The sequence below is a fragment of the Lepidochelys kempii genome, chromosome 3 (genome assembly GCF_965140265.1).
Source record: "Lepidochelys kempii isolate rLepKem1 chromosome 3, rLepKem1.hap2, whole genome shotgun sequence".
Taxonomy (NCBI): Eukaryota; Metazoa; Chordata; order Testudines; family Cheloniidae; genus Lepidochelys; species Lepidochelys kempii.
The window spans coordinates 168,076,324-168,093,777 of NC_133258.1; the positions used below are offsets into that span (position 1 = coordinate 168,076,324).

General features: G+C 42.5%; 1 protein-coding gene across 10 annotated transcripts in view; it reads right to left on the reverse strand.

The window, feature by feature from the left end:
* HHAT (hedgehog acyltransferase) overlaps positions 1-17,454 on the reverse strand; it is a 334,554-nt gene that overhangs the window by 271,511 nt on the left and 45,589 nt on the right. The window lies entirely within an intron of this gene.

The window sequence follows — 17,454 nt, forward strand, 5'->3', positions numbered from 1 at the left end:
CTGGCAGGCCCAGAGAGAGCCCACAATGTCAGACTTCTTGTGTGCACTAATAAATCAGAGAGAGAAACTCTATACAACCAAACATCTTCCCAGAATATTCCTTCCTGGCTCAATATGAACACAGACTGCAGTACTGGATCTCTATCACCTCCATTCAGTATTTAAACACATGCCTTACTTTGAGCACATAGGATTGAACTGCTCACACGCTTAGCGATGGGCACATCTTAAAGTTGTGTACATAGTTAAGTACCTTGCTGAATCCTGGCCTATGCGATTTCAGGGAGCCAGACCTAGAGCACAGAAGTTCAGCATCAGAATCCAAGACATGGATTTTTTTGGTTATGTGCGTACCCATGGCCCAAAGCCAGAATATGCACAAAAAGGAGTAATCCTCATTTACACTGGCGTGAGTTCAGACAGTGAATTCACGGGTGTCAACCATGCCAATAAGGGCTGTGGAACTGTTCCTTCCATTTGCATTTTTACATAAAAAAATGTATTGGAGGGAAGACGGGGGATAGAGGGTTATAGGGCGATAAGCCTGATTTAAATATAATAAAAGTTGCCAACTCACACAATTTTATTGTGAGTCTTGTGATATTTGGTGTTTTCCTTCTGGGATCTTGTGATTACGTAAGAATCTCAGCTTTCATCAGTTACAAAAAGCAAAGTTTCTAGCCTACATGACTGTGGAGTAAAGCTTGAAAAGTGTTCTCTGAAGACTCAAAAACCAGGAGGCAAATAAAAAGAACCCCCAAATTATTTTCTTCAAATCTCACGATTTTGGGGTACAATTCATGAGATTTGAATGTTCATAACTGGCTACACTGGTGGCACATTATTCTCCTCATGATGGTTTTGCTGAATAAAATTTATTTGACCAAATTTCATGAAGAAACAAAGGTCAGTAATACTAAACACAGGGGCACAGATCTTTACTCAAGTTGGTATTTACTCCTGCATACAGTCTTATTGAATGTAATGAGATTAGTTGCATGAATAAATGCTTACCAACTTTTAGAGCATGGTAAAACCTATCCCATTGTCGTCAAATTTCTGTCATATGGCAGAGCAAAAAGAAAAACCCAACATTTCAAAGAAGTTTTCTTCCTTTTTGATGCATTAATTTCTTCCAGTGCCATTAACAATCTTGGTATTTATTTTACTATGAATGTAGTTATTTTACTGGAACTTTGCACCAGACTTTACTACGAGACTAAACTTTCTATATTGGTGTGATAGGGCAGGGCCCACCTGGGGTGCCTTCCAACAGCAGGCCAGACAGCATGACAGTTATAGGTGTGCCTGCCTCAGTTTCCTCCTGGTCCGGCCATAAGAGGAACAGTCTGTCCAATTCAAAAGCCCATCTCTAGGCATAACTTATTCTTGTACATGTACAACCGTCTATAGAAACCTCATGATAAAACCATTCTCCCAAAATCCCAAAGAACAACATGTTCACAACAGTTCTCCATGCCCCCTCCCGAGACAGCATTTCTATCTCATCCTCCCAAGAGTCCATCTCCAATCCATTCCCATACTCTTTTGTCTTTGTCCCAAGGCCCCATTCTCCAGGCCCCCAGCCTGAGAGGTTCCAGATTCAATTCTCCCCCACAACACTTCTCTGGTAGTCCCAAGACAGGTCTTGCAGGATAGGGCTCCCAACACGTTCCACTCACCCAGAGTTCCTGGCCCGTGAGTCCTACCCCAGCTCAGGGAACTTCCCTTCAGAGTTCTGGGCTCAGATTCATGCAGTCCTCCACTCAGGCCTTCTGCCAGGGGATCCTCCTGTAAAGTTCCACTTACCCAGGCCTCCCTGCGTGTGAGTCCTACCTCCTGCTCCTGGAATCCACCTTCCAGCATCAACCCTCTTGGCTCAGTTTCCCCTAACCAGGCTGGTTCCTCTTTGGGTTCCTAGGGCCATTGCATTGGTCCTGCTTTGAGCAGGGGGTTGGACCAAATGACCTCCTCAGGTCCCTTTCAACCCTGATATTCTACGATTCTATGACATAAGCTCTCCTATAACTCAGCAGCAGTTCACCAGCACTAGCTAGTCCTCACCAGTAAATTTCTCCACCTTTTGTTCTTCCCAGTGGTTCTCTGTATCAGCTCTCCTCTGCATCTCCTGTTTCCCCCTGGGGCAGCTTTTACCTGCGCCTTTCCTGACTCCCTTTAGGTGCCTTCTGTTAGATGCCCCCAACTGGGAGGCATCTAACAAGTCACTGGTTCATTGGACCCTGCTCCTTCTTAAAAGTACTGGTAACCCTGAGACAAAAAGTGATGTTAAAGCTAGATATCAACCCAGGATTCTAGATTTCTATAAATAAAATGAAGTCTACAGTATTTTCCTCATGGAACATAGTAGCCTAGTAGTCAACCACATTTTCAGCCCAGAGTAAAATAAAGAACCAAATTACAGCTTGGCTACCAGCCAACTAGCAACAAATTAGATTACTATTAAAGTGATCTACAATGCTACCTGTCTGGTTTGATTCCTGTCTGATTCAATTTCTCATTTCTGTTCTAACAGTTTTTATTTTAAGACCTAAGTTTTGATTGTCACCTGCACAAACTGCTTGCAAAAGCTTCAGCAAATTATGCAATGTATCTTCAACAATATGTGCTGCATTCATAATGTATATATTACGAATGTAAATAATGGATAACGATGCATCCTACAATATCCTAATGTCTGCATCAAAGGATACATCACAACCTCTTCATGAGCAGCTCTATTAGCATAGTTTTCAGAACAACGCTGTCTGACTCCAGACAAAGTAAGATTAAACTAAATCAGACTGGGAGCTTGAGACACCCAAACTACATTTCCCATGAGGCACTGTGGCAGCATTTCCATATCAATATATTTTGATTTACAGATGAAATATTTTTATTTCCAGCCAAAATATTTCAGTATTCAAATTTCTGTCAAAAATCGAAATCAGTGCTCCTAAGTAACATAAAGCAGGCCGAAGTGTATTACCAGTGAATCTAACCTTAAAAGTTAAAATTAAAAAGTGATTCAAGGTTAATATTAAATACCTTCCACTCATTAGCAGTATCGTTTACCTTTGGATTTCTTGAGAGTAAATAAGAGAATGTTTTCTGAGTGCCAGGACTAAAAAAATCAAGGTGGTTTTCAAAGCACATAGCCCTTTTTTCTGCTTCATAAATCATCTTCAACAATGTAAGTTCAGGAGTAACTGGCAATTTTCATTGGTGATTCATGAGAAGAACAGACTTCCCTTTTGAACAGCTACATTGACCCTTGCATTGTCACCAGTTTAAAGCAGTTGTTTCTGTCAGTAAATAGGACAGGAAGATACATATAGTGCAGATACATAGAACTGCAGTGTGGTTTGAGGTAGGGTATTTAGTATGGGCTGTTTTTTTTTAAACAAACTGACTTTGCAGAACACCACCACATTTTAAAGGAATACTGACATGAAGTGTAAGTCAAACAACAAACAGATTTTCGAACAGCTTTCATCTGGTGGCTAAAGTCTCCCAGATTCTAAATATAAGGTTGTTGGGGTTCCTATGCGGGATCTTCCCCACATTCAATACACTGCTCCTCTCTCCTGGAAAAGCCCAAAGGAGGGGGAAAATACTTCAAAAAACTCTGTGAGGGTCACCTCATGGAGCTGGAGCCACATTCTCTCCTGCAAAGGTTTATGGCCTAACACAGTGAGGTGTGTGTGGTGGGACTGCAGCCTGTAAAAGTTAAAAATGAAAACCCTCACAGATAATTAGCTCACCCTTCCATGCATATCCCCTTTGGCATCAAAACTCCCTCCCTCTCTCTGCCTCCCATGACAATGCACTAGCCCCCATCTCTGAGGAGCACAGAAGTCATGGAGAGGAGTTCAACATAACTCTTAGCATCATTAACTGCCTCTTGGATTTTCACCTACAAATTCACCAGGCCCCCAATAAGTATACCACAGTGAACAGCCACTCCCCTGATATGTTTCACTGATCTAGGTGCATGTCAATTACTCTGGGTAAAAAGAAAACATGGTTATTTAATTTATATACTCAGAACACTGAAAACATGTAAATTTGTCCTTTAACCGTAAGGCTTTCCAATATTAACCTTCTGACAGAAGTTAATAACTACTGTGGGCCTGATTCTCTACTCTTTTACACAGTTTTAGGAGATCAATGAAGTTAAGCTGACATAACATTATAGTAACCCAATGGAGAATCAAGCCCTGGGACCTTAACAGAAAACTCATAGCTTCTTCCAAGGGATTTCCGCACTTGCTCCCTCACAGCTCATGCCTTGTCTTTCTTAACCCTGAGTCCTGTTTAACAGGAATCAGCAGTTTGGTTGTCCTGAGTAGGCATACAGTAGAACCTCAAAGTTATGAACACCTTGGGACTGGAGGTTGTTCATAACTCTGAAATGTTCGTAACTCTGAACATTATGGTTGTTCTTTCTAAAGTCTACAAGCGAACACTGACTTAATACAGTTTTGAAACTGCTTCAGTTAAACTATGTAAAATAAAATTGTATTTTTCATTAATCAATATAGGGCTTACTTAGAAGAAAGCAGGACTGATTCTTCTCTCCGTTATACCAGATTTACACAATGCAACTCTAATGATGTCAGTTACCCCGATTTTCCCTGAGACCTGAAAAAGGCCCATCTTCTTCAAATTGTTAATTATTAAATCAAAATATGTAATTTACCAAGCTCCGAATGAATACAGTAAGCAGACATTTACCTTCTGTTCACATTGAATTTATAATGACAGTACAAAAAATGTTAGGACCTAAGTCCCCAATGCCTGAAACGTTACAAACATAAGGGCCTGTCTACACTTGAAAACTGTTTCAGAACAGACTGCCTTACATGCACACACAAGTATTTCTTTCAAATCCTCTGGCTTTCTAACCCACATCAACCAACCCACTTTGGAAGCAGGTTTACTGAGAATCAGGATGATTTTTTTCCACAACAAGGTAGGTGTAGACACATTCCCATTCTGAAGCAATTGTTTCACATCTGGCAGTCCTCCCACTGCTATTGTACACTGCTTTGTCAGCCACCTGGGTCAGCCTGTTTACTGGTGTGCCGTCTACTGCTCCGGGGTCATCTTGACCAGATGTTACTTCCGCCATTTCAGTGCCGCCGAGCAGTCAGGTATCCCCCACCCCTTTGCAATTCCAGCTCATAGTGAGTTCACACCTCCAGAGCTGCATGCCAATTGGACAGCAGCCGTGCCCTATGTTTTCACATGGCACTGTGCATAGGACTTCCTTGCCCTCCCTCCCCGTGGAGAGAAGTGCATCCAGACCCACCCAAACAGCAATCACCGACTGGAATAGAGAGGTCTACGAGCAGCTATCAAATGCAGGAGAGGTGGCATTCCTGGGGCATGAGCCAGTGCCACAAGAATGGAAAGAAGTTTCAGCTGAGTTATAAGAATGTTAGGGACAACACCACCTGGGTGAGAACTTCACAGTGTGCCTACTACAGGAGCTGGGCCCCATTTTTTGGTAGAGGTTCCACCAGCCAACCACAGCTTCTTGTGAGTTCCACCTAGGACTCCCACTTTGATGCCAGCCAGGATACAAAAGCCAGAGGTGATTAACCTTGCAACACAGGATCTTGTCGGCCTGCTCAAGCCAATGAACCCCAAGGCTCATACAATGCTGGAGACCCCCAAATCACAGTCAGAGGGCCAACTGAATCACAACAGAGACCTAACCTGGGATGAAGACTTCTTCCAGTAAGTATTATGTGATATATTACAGTACAACTGTACAGGAGGATTTAAACTACTTACTTCTGGGTACTGCCAAGGCACCACCATGATGGACTAGCCTCTCTCTCTCTGCCTCCTTGGCTTTTAACACTCCCCCCACCTAGAGCTCCGAATGGCAGTTGTGCTGGAGAATTAAAACAGTACCATTTATTTCTCAGAAATAACACACAACCCCTGCTCAAGTGTCCCAGGTCCTCCCCATGCCCCACCATGCTGCTTATTGCTTCTGCTCCCTCCCAGTTCTATTCGAAATGGCCACACTCTGTGGGTTACAAATGAGATGCATTGAACAGTCACACATTTATAGTAGCAGCAGATACAAGAAAGAAAAAGCCCCAGAATTTTTTTTTTCTGGCTCATAGTTTCTCAGTTTTAAGAAAACTTGAGTTGTTAGGACATAAGTCACCCAAATCAGGCTTGAGACACATTTCAAAAAGGGTTTCAAGGCATTCATTCAGCCCCTCTCCCCTCCTCCTTTTGGGTTACTGCGGAATTCTATTTATTTTTCACTTTATGCTGATCCACAGATATTAAAAAAAAAAGAAGAAGTTAAGGCAAAGACAATGCTCTGTTTTGGACACACAGATTGCACAGCAACGCAGCTCCCTCACCACTGCCCATATAGCTTGTGCTTCCCTTCCACTGCTGCACCAGCTATAGGGGCACCATCCTGGCAAAAAGCAGCAAGGCGTATCTTCTTGGTTTGCCTATTGCCTTTTTGATCAAAATCTTTCCCTGCCTTTTAGGGACACGCCTCAGGGTAACATCCTTGAACAGAATTGGTGCACATGCAATTACTAGCCTTCCCGTGCTGCCCCCTGCCACAACCCACTGGTGACACACAAAGACACACATGCAACCACAGGCCTGGACCTGCTGGTGCTTCTTAGCACTCTCTGCCCACCAGCAGTCTGCATAGGTGCACATACAATTATTAACCGCCACACCTGGTGACCCAAGAACCACATGCCCCTTCCCACAATGAATTCAGGGATCTTGCACAAACAGGGAAGAATGTCTGAAAACATCTGATCTCCAAGCTCACCCCAGCTTGGGAAAAAGCATATGGGAATGGAATTCTGAAACGGAGGAAAAAAAACACTGGACCATTACTGTCATGGAGACTAGAATTTGAACAACGGGGTTAGCTTTTTCTTTCCCTCCCCAGCACCTGACATGTTGTAATGACCACAGACAGGGGTGTTATCTCTGGGGGAACGGAAAGAGGACAAAGGGTGAGAAAACGTTTACCACCTTGCATCTGCATGCCAGCAGAGGGAGCAAGATGAAGGAGTGGAGGGCAGGTTTCCTTAAACAAGATACAAAGAGAGGGGGATGACGACAAGGAACTGGCTAAGGGCCTGCAGCTACTGGGGGTGATGGAGAGACAAACAAAGAGAGGGGGATGACGACAAGGAACTGGCTAAGGGCCTGCAGCTACTGGGGGTGATGGAGAGACAAACAGTCCTGCTTCAGAACATAGCGGGACTATGTTCACCATCCTAACCTACCCATGTCCTAGGGTTGCCAATTTTGGTTGGACATATTCCTAGAGGTTTCATCACATGACATAATATTTAAAGATTAATCTTTAATTCCTGGAGACTGCAGGGCAATCCTGGAGGTTTGGCAACCCTATCATGTCTTGCAGTCCTTTCCCTTTGAGAGCCTGGCATATCAGAATACATCCTTGACTCCCACAACACCAAGACACAGGCCAGTGAAGGGATTCACGCCCTGCTGGGGCACATCCCTGCAGCTTTGCCTGCAGATTAGTTCTCTCCTATCTGGCACCCCACCGCCCCTTCAGTTCTGACCTTTCTCTCTCACTCTCTACTCTGGTTCTTCCAGACCAGCTGGCAGCTCCAACAATCCTGTGCCATTTCTCAGTGACTACTAGGGAAACTCAGACCTGCCCTCTACAATGGGTTCCAGCCCGGGGACCTAATAATGAGCAGCCAAGGTCTACACAGTCCCCTTTCTTACTGCAGTTTCCTTGGGCTTCTTCCTACTCTGTCTTCTCAGGCTTTCTTTCCCCACAACTCCTCTGGGGTTAACCGTTCTTCCATGACTTATTCTCCTTTTGGGTTTTATGCTTCTAAAGAATGATTGCAGACATTCTCCTTGCAGCTTCCTGCTCTCCTGGCTTTACACTCACCGGCCTGCTCCTGCCCAGCTGGGCTTCATACTCAGTTAAGCTTGGCTCTCCCGCCAGGTGCAGCCAGATAACATAATTGGCCTCTCAGGCACATTAACCCCCTTCAGGGCCTGCATGGGGTATGAGCCTGTTCATAATAAACACCAGGAAAACCGCAGCACTCTGTGTTTCCTCCATGCTGCTTGACTGCTCTTTGAAAATGGCACTGGCTCATGAAAACAAGTTTATTGGTGGGGTGAAAGGAAAGTGATCATGGGATTTATTTAGTTTGACCCTAAGTCCCAGAATTTCTGACAAGTTTCCCCACAGAGAAAAATCTCAAAAAGGATAGAGCCTAGCAGAGGTTCATTGCACCATAAGATGTCTTCCCAGAATGCTGAGCACTTGTTTTGAAACAAAGCAGCACCATGTGGACACAATGATCCCAAAGAGAAGTGGCTTAACTCTGGATAGGAAGGTGGGGTGGAGGTTCACACCACAGTTGTTGCAGATCACAAAACAAAAATAAACAAAATCTGAAACTCCTTTTAAGTATAAACATGCCCTAAACCTACCTGCCCTGAGTCATCCCATTACATTTGGATGGTAAAAACATTCTTTAAATATTTGCAGGATTGAGCCCTAAATAACCAACAGTTAACATGTGAGTAAAAAAAATAAATACAGGGTATTTGTGCTTTGTAATAAAACTGGGTTAACTACCAATATCTGCAAGATCCTGCAAGAGGCCTTATAAGAATTCAGCTTTTTCTTGTTTCTTTTTATAAAGCAGTGAACTGCTCAATGTTTTAGAGAAGAAAATCTCATTAAGCTTCCTGGTTTATGTTTGTATTTCCAGTTTTCAAAACAGACATCAGATGCCAAATATTTTATCACATTCTCCTCATCATCTTGCAGGATGAAAAAAAAAAAAACAAGCAAACAGATTACTTTGTTAGCATTTCATTACCATTTAGATGGATGCACAGACACCACCATTTCAATAGCAAAACACTGTGTGCTTCTTAAGAATGCACTCAGAAATTCCTTTCCTGTTCATGAGGTTATTAGAAAGAGAATCATAAGACACCAGACACAATACTCTACCATCTGGTTTACACAGAGCATTATGTAGACTTCACTTTTTTTATTATGTACGTATGTGAGGTTTCACTCTTTAAGGCATCCAAAAAATCCTATTTGTAATAAACCAACTTTCAGATAAAATGTCATCATTAACCTCTTGTATTGATGTCATTCTACATTATTTTTATATAAAGAACTCACACTTGTTATGTACAAGGGAAAAATCTAGTCAGGAAGCCTATTTAATAAGTATAGCAATGACAATAAATTAAAACTGTCAACTGTACAGTCTTCACTAGAAAAGATGGTACTGAGTAAAGACTAGTGGGTTACACCCACAGCTGATGTAAAGTGGCCCATAAAATGCAAAAAATGTTTTCAAATTGTATGTATCTATTGTGTATGCACGCACACATGTATATAATGGCAACCATTTCTGTAGATGCACAAGGGATTGAACCAGGGACCTGCAGGGTCAAAAGTCTGAGTTGTTACAACTTGAGTTAAAGAGCCATGTCTCCATAGCTCAGAACTGTAACAACTCATTTCCTCTGTGGATCAGGAACAGAGGGAGAACCTGGAGCACATACTCATCAGTGGGTGATGCATACGTACATTGAATATACACATACACACAAACGTAATCAAGTTAGCTGAAATAGAACTGTTTAAAAATTATATCATGGCTCTTTCCAGAATCTGTATCCCCTCCCTGCCATTTTTCAGTTGAATTTTGGCTATTGCTACCTCCTGTAGTTTGTGAGACTGATGTCAAGCTTTTATCAGATGAGCTGGAAAGGGAGAAGTATTGAGTCACCATTGTATGTACCTATCCTTTTAAATATAAAAATCTATAAGGCTAAAGGTGGAGTAGTGCAACTATACAGAAATCGACACTTTATAACCCTGAGGTTTTAGAATTAGATAAGTAAAACACACATGAATGTACTAGTGAAGAGCAGCAGTCATGCCCATTTCATCAGAACAGCAGAAGCCAATATTAGTTTCTCCTACCTAGACAGGGACTATAGCAGCATAGCTACAGCACTATACCCCAACTGGAGATCATCCTCAAAGAGGGGAGAATGGTATAAGAATAGAGACCACATACAACACAAATTACGTCTCTACTCTTACCTTTATGCTTACAACAGCAACACCTGAAGAAACACTGAACTGGGGGAGAGATCCCGGCCTGGAGGGTTCCAACTAGTAAAGATTGTAACGAGCATATGGTGAGAAAAATCTTTGCTTTGAATCCATTTAGCTTTAAGTTAGATATGAATCTGCATTTTATCTTTTATTTTCTTTGTAACCAATTCTAACTTTTCTGCCTCATTACTTGTAATCACTTTAAATCTATCTTTCTGTAGTTAATAAACTTGTTTTATTGTTTTATCTAAACCAGTGTGTGTTTGGATTGAAACGTTGGGAACCTCCACTTGAGATAACAAGGTTTGTGCATATCATTTTGCACTGATGAAATGATGGACCTTATATGAGCTTGCATTGTCAAGTGGAGAGCTGGGCAGTACAAGACGCACATTTCTGGGGGAAGGTCTGGGACTGGGAGTTTACTGGTGTTGCCCTGTATGCAACTCATGAGTGGCTAGCCATAGCATTCATGTCATTCAGCTGGGAGTGATTTTGCACGCTACAGGCTGTGTGTGAATTGGACTGGAGTGGTTGTTTTCACAGCAAAGCAGTATAAAAGGCACTCCAGATTGGAGAATTGAAGGGACCCAACTGTTCAACAGTCCAGATTGTACCTTAGGGTACATCTTGTCAGGATCCTAACAAGGGCAGTTGGGACCAAGGATCAGAGCAGGGTCAAACATGAGGCTGTGAGTAGAGGAGGAGTTTGTGGTCAGGTTCCAGGACAGAGTCGATACCAAGGGGTCAGAGTCCAAGTCAGATTTCTGGGTCTGGATCAAAAGGCAAAGTCCAAATCAAGCTAAGGTTGAAACCACAAGTTCAAAAACAAGAATGGCTGTACCAGCTACGGGAGCCTAGTGTGTCAAGTAAACAAACATTTCTGTACCTTTTAAAAGACAACTGATATGGCCCCTTAGTGCTACTTATTTTATGTTTTATACTACTCCAAGTATTGTAATCTAGAGATCCCTGTCTGTAGCATGTATCATGGGAAAATCCACAGTGCTTACTACCACCTTCTGGCTTTTTCTATTATTTCCTCCACAAACACACACAAAAAATCCTTAGCTCCGTTTAAAAACCAGGGTTGCTCTACAACAAACACATGCTGCCTTTAAACCTATCGAGTTACTTTGCTGAATATACTTAATTAAAAACACTCGTCAGGTTATTATTTATCCCATCCCCTCCTGCCCTCTTTGTTTGTCTCACTCAATCCCACCTCCATGCCTTCTTCTACACCACCCCATAAACCTGGGTCAGATTTCTTACTCTCCAAATGTTCTTCCTCTCTCCACTCAGATATTTTCTAAAACCCCAACTGCTCCACAGGAACTATATATGCTAACAACAACATGCAACATTGCTCTCTGAATTACTGCAGCACCTGTATGTGTTTTATACAAGCTCCTCAAGAGCAGAGATTTTTTGTTATGTCTAGTGAAGCATCATGAAAATCTTTGGCTGACAGCCACCAGGAGATCACAGATCCACTCTCCCCCTCTCGAATTGCACCACAATGGGGTCCAGACCCTTTGAGGAGGACTATAATCTCTCTTTGGCTCAGCAGTGTTTTTTTTTCTACTCACTGATGTTACTGGGGAGGAACTGGAGGCAAGGGTTACTATGGGGATAATAGGTGTGGGTCTCTTCGGCTATGAGAGGTTATACCATATTAAGAGAGTGATGAGCTGGTTAGCTTTCTGAGCTTCCTTCAGCACAATGGATCATGAGGGTGTTGTTGGCACACCTATGGTCCCTGGAGGCCACACACAATAGCTCTTCTCCTGAGAGAACTCTCACATGTGATCACATAAGGTTCTCCTCCGCCACCCCTCTCATTCTATGTGTATGCTATGCAAAGCCATTAGGAGAGTCAATGAGGAGATACAGGCCAAAGAGTTTTCAATGTGACATTCACAGATGGCAACCAGATTCATTGCTCTTTCTCACCCAGCCCAAAGAGTGCAGCAAAGCGTCTTTCCCAGCATCTGAGCAAGACCGGGGTATCGATGGGAGCAAGATTGCGGAGACACAATCTGGAGAAGACTGAGGTCATTATGATGTACTGGGGTAATTATCTGGAGGACTTCACAGAGGCTAAGTCATACCCCTCAGTTGAGAGTGTTTGAACCTGGTTTATAACCAAAGTTATCAGCACAGAGATCTGATTAAAGTCTCAGCTGCTCTCAAACAACCTCTGTCCAGGAGGGTGCGACATTTCCCCTTGGACGTGCAGTTTGCCCCCATGGTTTGTGCTTTGCCACCTCTAGACTGGAATATAATAATGTGTTCTATGTGGGGCTACTCCTGACCAGACATGCCAAACCCGCAGAAAAAAAACGCAGAAATTGGGCTCGTTTTTGGCTTGTAATTTGTTTGGCTTGTAGCTTGTGCTTGTTTGGCTTGTAGCTTTTTTTTTTTTTTTTTAAATCAGCTCCCAGCAAGCAGGAGTAAGGGGGGGGAGAGAGTCAGGGGTGCACAGCAGGCCAACCACATTCCCAGACTGTACACATGGGGGGATCTAGTCACATAGAGTGTTGGGGTTCTTAGGGATTGGCTTGTTTTGGCCTTGTTTTGAAATGGGATTAGCTTGATTTTTGGCTTATTGTGAAAGTCAGGGTGCTTATTTACCGCATGAAAGTTGGTAACTGTGCTCCCGACATGCATTCAAAGCAGCGTGAGGTAGCTAGCTTGTTAAATAGAATATCTCATTGTGATCACATGGCATTAGTTCTCCAGTATCTGAACTGGCTGCAGGAGTAGAGGTGTTTTTTTGGCCCTGGGACTTTCCTCCCTGAGACATACTGCTGCAGGTGAGATCAACAGAGGTACCTGTGCTGGAGTCCCTCTTGTATCAAAGAAAAGGGGCTAATGGCAGCACATTCTGTGGGAAGAACTCTCACTTTGAAATTCACTCCCCTTCCACTCCCCAGTTTAAAACAGCCCAAGCTGATTGGCCTTCCAGACATCTGTTTGAGCTGACATTACAGAGCTACAGCAAGTGGGATTTATGTATGGGAAAGAGCACACGGTGCAGGAGATTCTGATGTGTGTACTGACTGCTGGAAGGAATAGGGAAAGGACAAGTGCTGCTGAGTTGGGTTTCATAATGATTTTTGAATTGTATTTTTAGTTAATGGCAAAGACACATGAATCCCCCAGTGAGCATTCTTTTATATTGTTGTATTTAAATCCAGATAATTAATTAAAATTAATACAAATAAGGGAAAATATAACAAAACAGGCATAGATTTTGTGCAATTTGGTTAAGGAGCCTAAAGAATGAATTTCTGCTTTCCAGTTATAACAGATAAGGTTCCCTAAAAATAATCAATGTGAAAAGCTCAAAATGCTGCTGCCCAATTAGGGCAGCCCTCCAATAATCTTGCCTTTAAATGCACAAAATCCAAAGAAGAATGCAGAATGGCACTTGCTTTCCTACTTAAAGATTTGATGCACTGTGAAGGTAATTTGCTAAATCTCAAAGAAAGTTGCTGATCATACTATTTCAATAGCTCACTGATCCATAAGGCTCACTGCATTACTGCTCAGAGCTACAGTGGCTGCCAGGAACATTTATGTCCATAAATAGATGACCAGACATAAATTAGGAAGTGTCGGTGGAAGAGTAATACAGGAAAACAGTGAGGGAATGGAAAGAACGAACAGACAGGTTATTTACTTTAATCATCTATACACATTTTCCAGTATTATTACCATCAATGTATTTAACCTAAAGTTTGAGAGTCACAAATATAATTGCAAGCAACAGTAATTTCAACAGAGATTTCAGGGCTAAATAAATACTCCACAGCACTTGTATTTAAATAACAATATCAATTCAAGAGACTTTCTGTGTATCATTGTTCATCCCATAGGCAGGCTTTATTAACTGATATACACTGAACTGATATACTTTTCTCTGAGTTTATTATTTTGCAATATGCAGCTCCAGATAGCTGAACAATTTTATGCAAAGAAACAGTGAGCAAAGTGCTCTGGAAACATCAGAACTACCATACCAGTTTAGACCACTGCTCCATCCAGTCACCAGATGCGTCAGACACACGTGTGGGAAACGCTGCAATAGGCTGTTATGAAATAATCTGCCCCTAAGGAAAGTTTCTTCTTAACACTCATTAGTTAGCGTTTGGCTTATGCCCTGAAGCATGACGATTTAATATCACTTCCAGACTTTTGGGGTTTCTCTCAAATCCTCACTAATGTGCAATTCTGCGTGTTCTAATTAGTCATAAAAATGTCCTATCTTTTTAAAAAATCTTACTAAGCTCTTGGCCTTTATGATATCTTGTGGCAATGAGCTCCACAGGCTAATCGTGCATTGTGTGAAAAACTTTCTTTTTCCATTTATAAATTTGCTGCCTTTCAGTTTCAATGATCCCTTATACTTTCATTATAAGAAAGGGAAAATACCTTCTCTGAAGCCTTCATTATTTTTGTGTAACTTTATCATGTCACTTCTTATTCATCTCCCCTCTAAACTAAACTCTTCCAATATTTTCTCTCTTTCTCTCTCTCTGCATAGGGAAGTTCTTCCATCTCTGTAAACATTCTTGACACCCATTTTTCACCTTTCCACTATTTTTGCTATATCCTCTTGTAGACTCTCTTGCCAGCTTCCTGTGTCTGATATACTTCAAGTATGTATTGTTACTTGGTTTAATCCCCTTCAAATTCCATCGCAGCCCTGCTAATTCCCTTATTACATATTGACTGCTGTAGTTTATGCTCCTTTCTATTGGCTATGCTCACATTTTAGGGAGATGAGCTGGAAAAATTGGGTCATAGACGTAAGAAAAGACTATTTTGTCCAGTACCTTGCTGAGGAAAGAGAGGCTGGAAACTGGAAGGTATCTAGCAAGTGAAAGGTCAAGCAAGGCTACAACACAGTTTGAAACCCTTAGATCTTCTAATGATTAATATTCTAGAAGTCCCACAGAGGGTGTGTCTACCCTGCAAAAAAACGACTCGCAGCAGTGATTCTCAGACCCTGGATCAACAATCTTGGGCTCATGGAGCTCGTGCAATGGGGCTAAAAATAGCAGCATAGACCTTTGGCCTTTGGCTCTGAGACCCACCCCCTTCACCGGTAGAGCCCTGCATGGATACAAAATGTATATCCACAGATCCAGCTATCCACGGAGCTCTACCAGGCTCTACCAGGAACCACAGTGGCAAAAACAGCAGCATGGTGGGGCCAACACTCACAAAAGCCAACACCCCACCGGGGCAGCTCCTCCGGCGTGGCTGTCTCACCTCCAGCCCCACCCACTGGGGTGGGCAGCTGGCTCACAGGTGGCTGTCCCCAGTCGGACTAGTGTGTGCAAGCGGCTCGCATGCTCCCAGACAGGAGTCCCTTCCACGCAGCGGTCTGAGTATCCTGTCCGGGAGCATGCGAGCTGCTTGCACACACTAGTGCAACCTGGGGCAGCTGCCGGTCAGCCTGGTGCCCACCCCAATGGGCAGAGCTGGGAGCGATACAGCCAAGCCGGAGGAGCTGCCCATGCAGGGTGCCGGCTCCTGTGACCGGCAGCCCAACATGCTGCTGCTTTCACCGCTGCAGTTTCTGGTAGAGCCCCGCAGCTCCATGGATATCCACCTTGTATCCACAGACAAATTCTGTATCCACACAGGGCTCTACTCCTCTGGTTTCATAGTCTTGGCTCCAGCCTGAGTCCGAATGTCTACACTGCTATTTTTTAACCGCCGTAATATGAGCCCAGCAAGCCAGAGTCAGCTGACCCAGGCTGAGACTTGCTGATGTAACTCCATTTTTTTTGGCAATGTAGACATAACCATATAGACAGGTTAGGTTAGCTCAGCGTATGAAGAGATGAGGTCAGTGTTGGCTTTCATGAAGACAGGTATGAGAGAGGAGAGAAATGGCTAAGGCTGTGGAGCTGCAAGTGAATCCAGAAGGAATGAGGTGGCTTAATCCCAGGAAGATGTAATGTGACAGTAATACAGCGAGGGTGGACGCTGATTTATAACCAAGAGCAGTGAGAGAGGAGAAATAAGCTCTGCTGAAGTTTCCACCTAAGCACATACCTGTTTGAGTCATACATGAGGACTCAGCCAACAAATCAGCAGATTTTAAAAGCAAAAGCACTTTTCAATAAATTCATTAACACTGAAGTGTAAACACTTCTTGGTGTTGGATGGCATTTGAACCTTTAGCTTTGGGCTTCACAACATACTATCAGTGTGCAGGTATCTAGAACAGTCACATACCTTTCTGTGCATTATTTAGAGAAACTCACTTGGCTAGTTTCCTGCTACAAAGGAGACAATATTTATCTTGATGATTGATACCTGCTCGCCCTAGGCGCTATTTTATTTTTTAGTTCTATGTATGTGTGAGGGAGTGAATAATGACAGTGAATAATGGACAATGTACTCCAGGTAATGTTAACATTTCTGTGCTGCTCTTTTGTTAGCTTTCATTTTTAAAAAACCCAAACTACAGTGTTTCATTTACAGTACATCTGTGACACAGCAGAAAATGGTTCATATTTTTAAATGCTTTGACATTTTTAAATTAACACTGTTACTATATAAACATTTTATATGCTTATAGCTGTACCTTGCAGGGACGTTATACTGAACCTTTTTATGACCAAAAAGCTATTCTGATTATGCTCCTCTTACGCATACTTTTGACCATGGCAAAGCGTCCCCAAGATTTACCGAGTTACCCTTTGCTCAAGTTTTGAGATGCTGCTTTTATCCACATTGACGGGTTTCATTGTATATCACTCCAAAATATTCAAGAAAAATTGGAAGGGCAATTGTAACATCCACAAGTTCTACATATTTCCATTACATGACCTAATTACAGGTTATTACAATACTACGTCACACTTCGCTATGAAGTTTACAAGTTACTGGGGGCAGTGATGCAACACCTAATATACACAAGATGATACACACAGCTTTCAATCTGCCAAGAGCTAAATGGATATTAATAAAAAATGGGACACAAAAGAAAACAGTGGCACAGGAACCTTAATATCCCATGTGGTTAATCCTTTAGTACAGTGGTTTTCAACCTGTGGTCCCAAAGGGGTCCACACCTCCATTCAAAATTTTTTAGGGGTCCACAAATGAAAAAAAGGTTGAAAACCACTGCTTTAGTATCAACCATCTATTTCCTCAGTCCCTCTTTCATGTACGCAGTTTCAATACTATGGAACCTGAGATAAAGGTATTATTTGGGTCTGTACAAGGAACATTAAAGGGTATGTAAAGCTCTGTATAACTAAGAAAGGATCAGA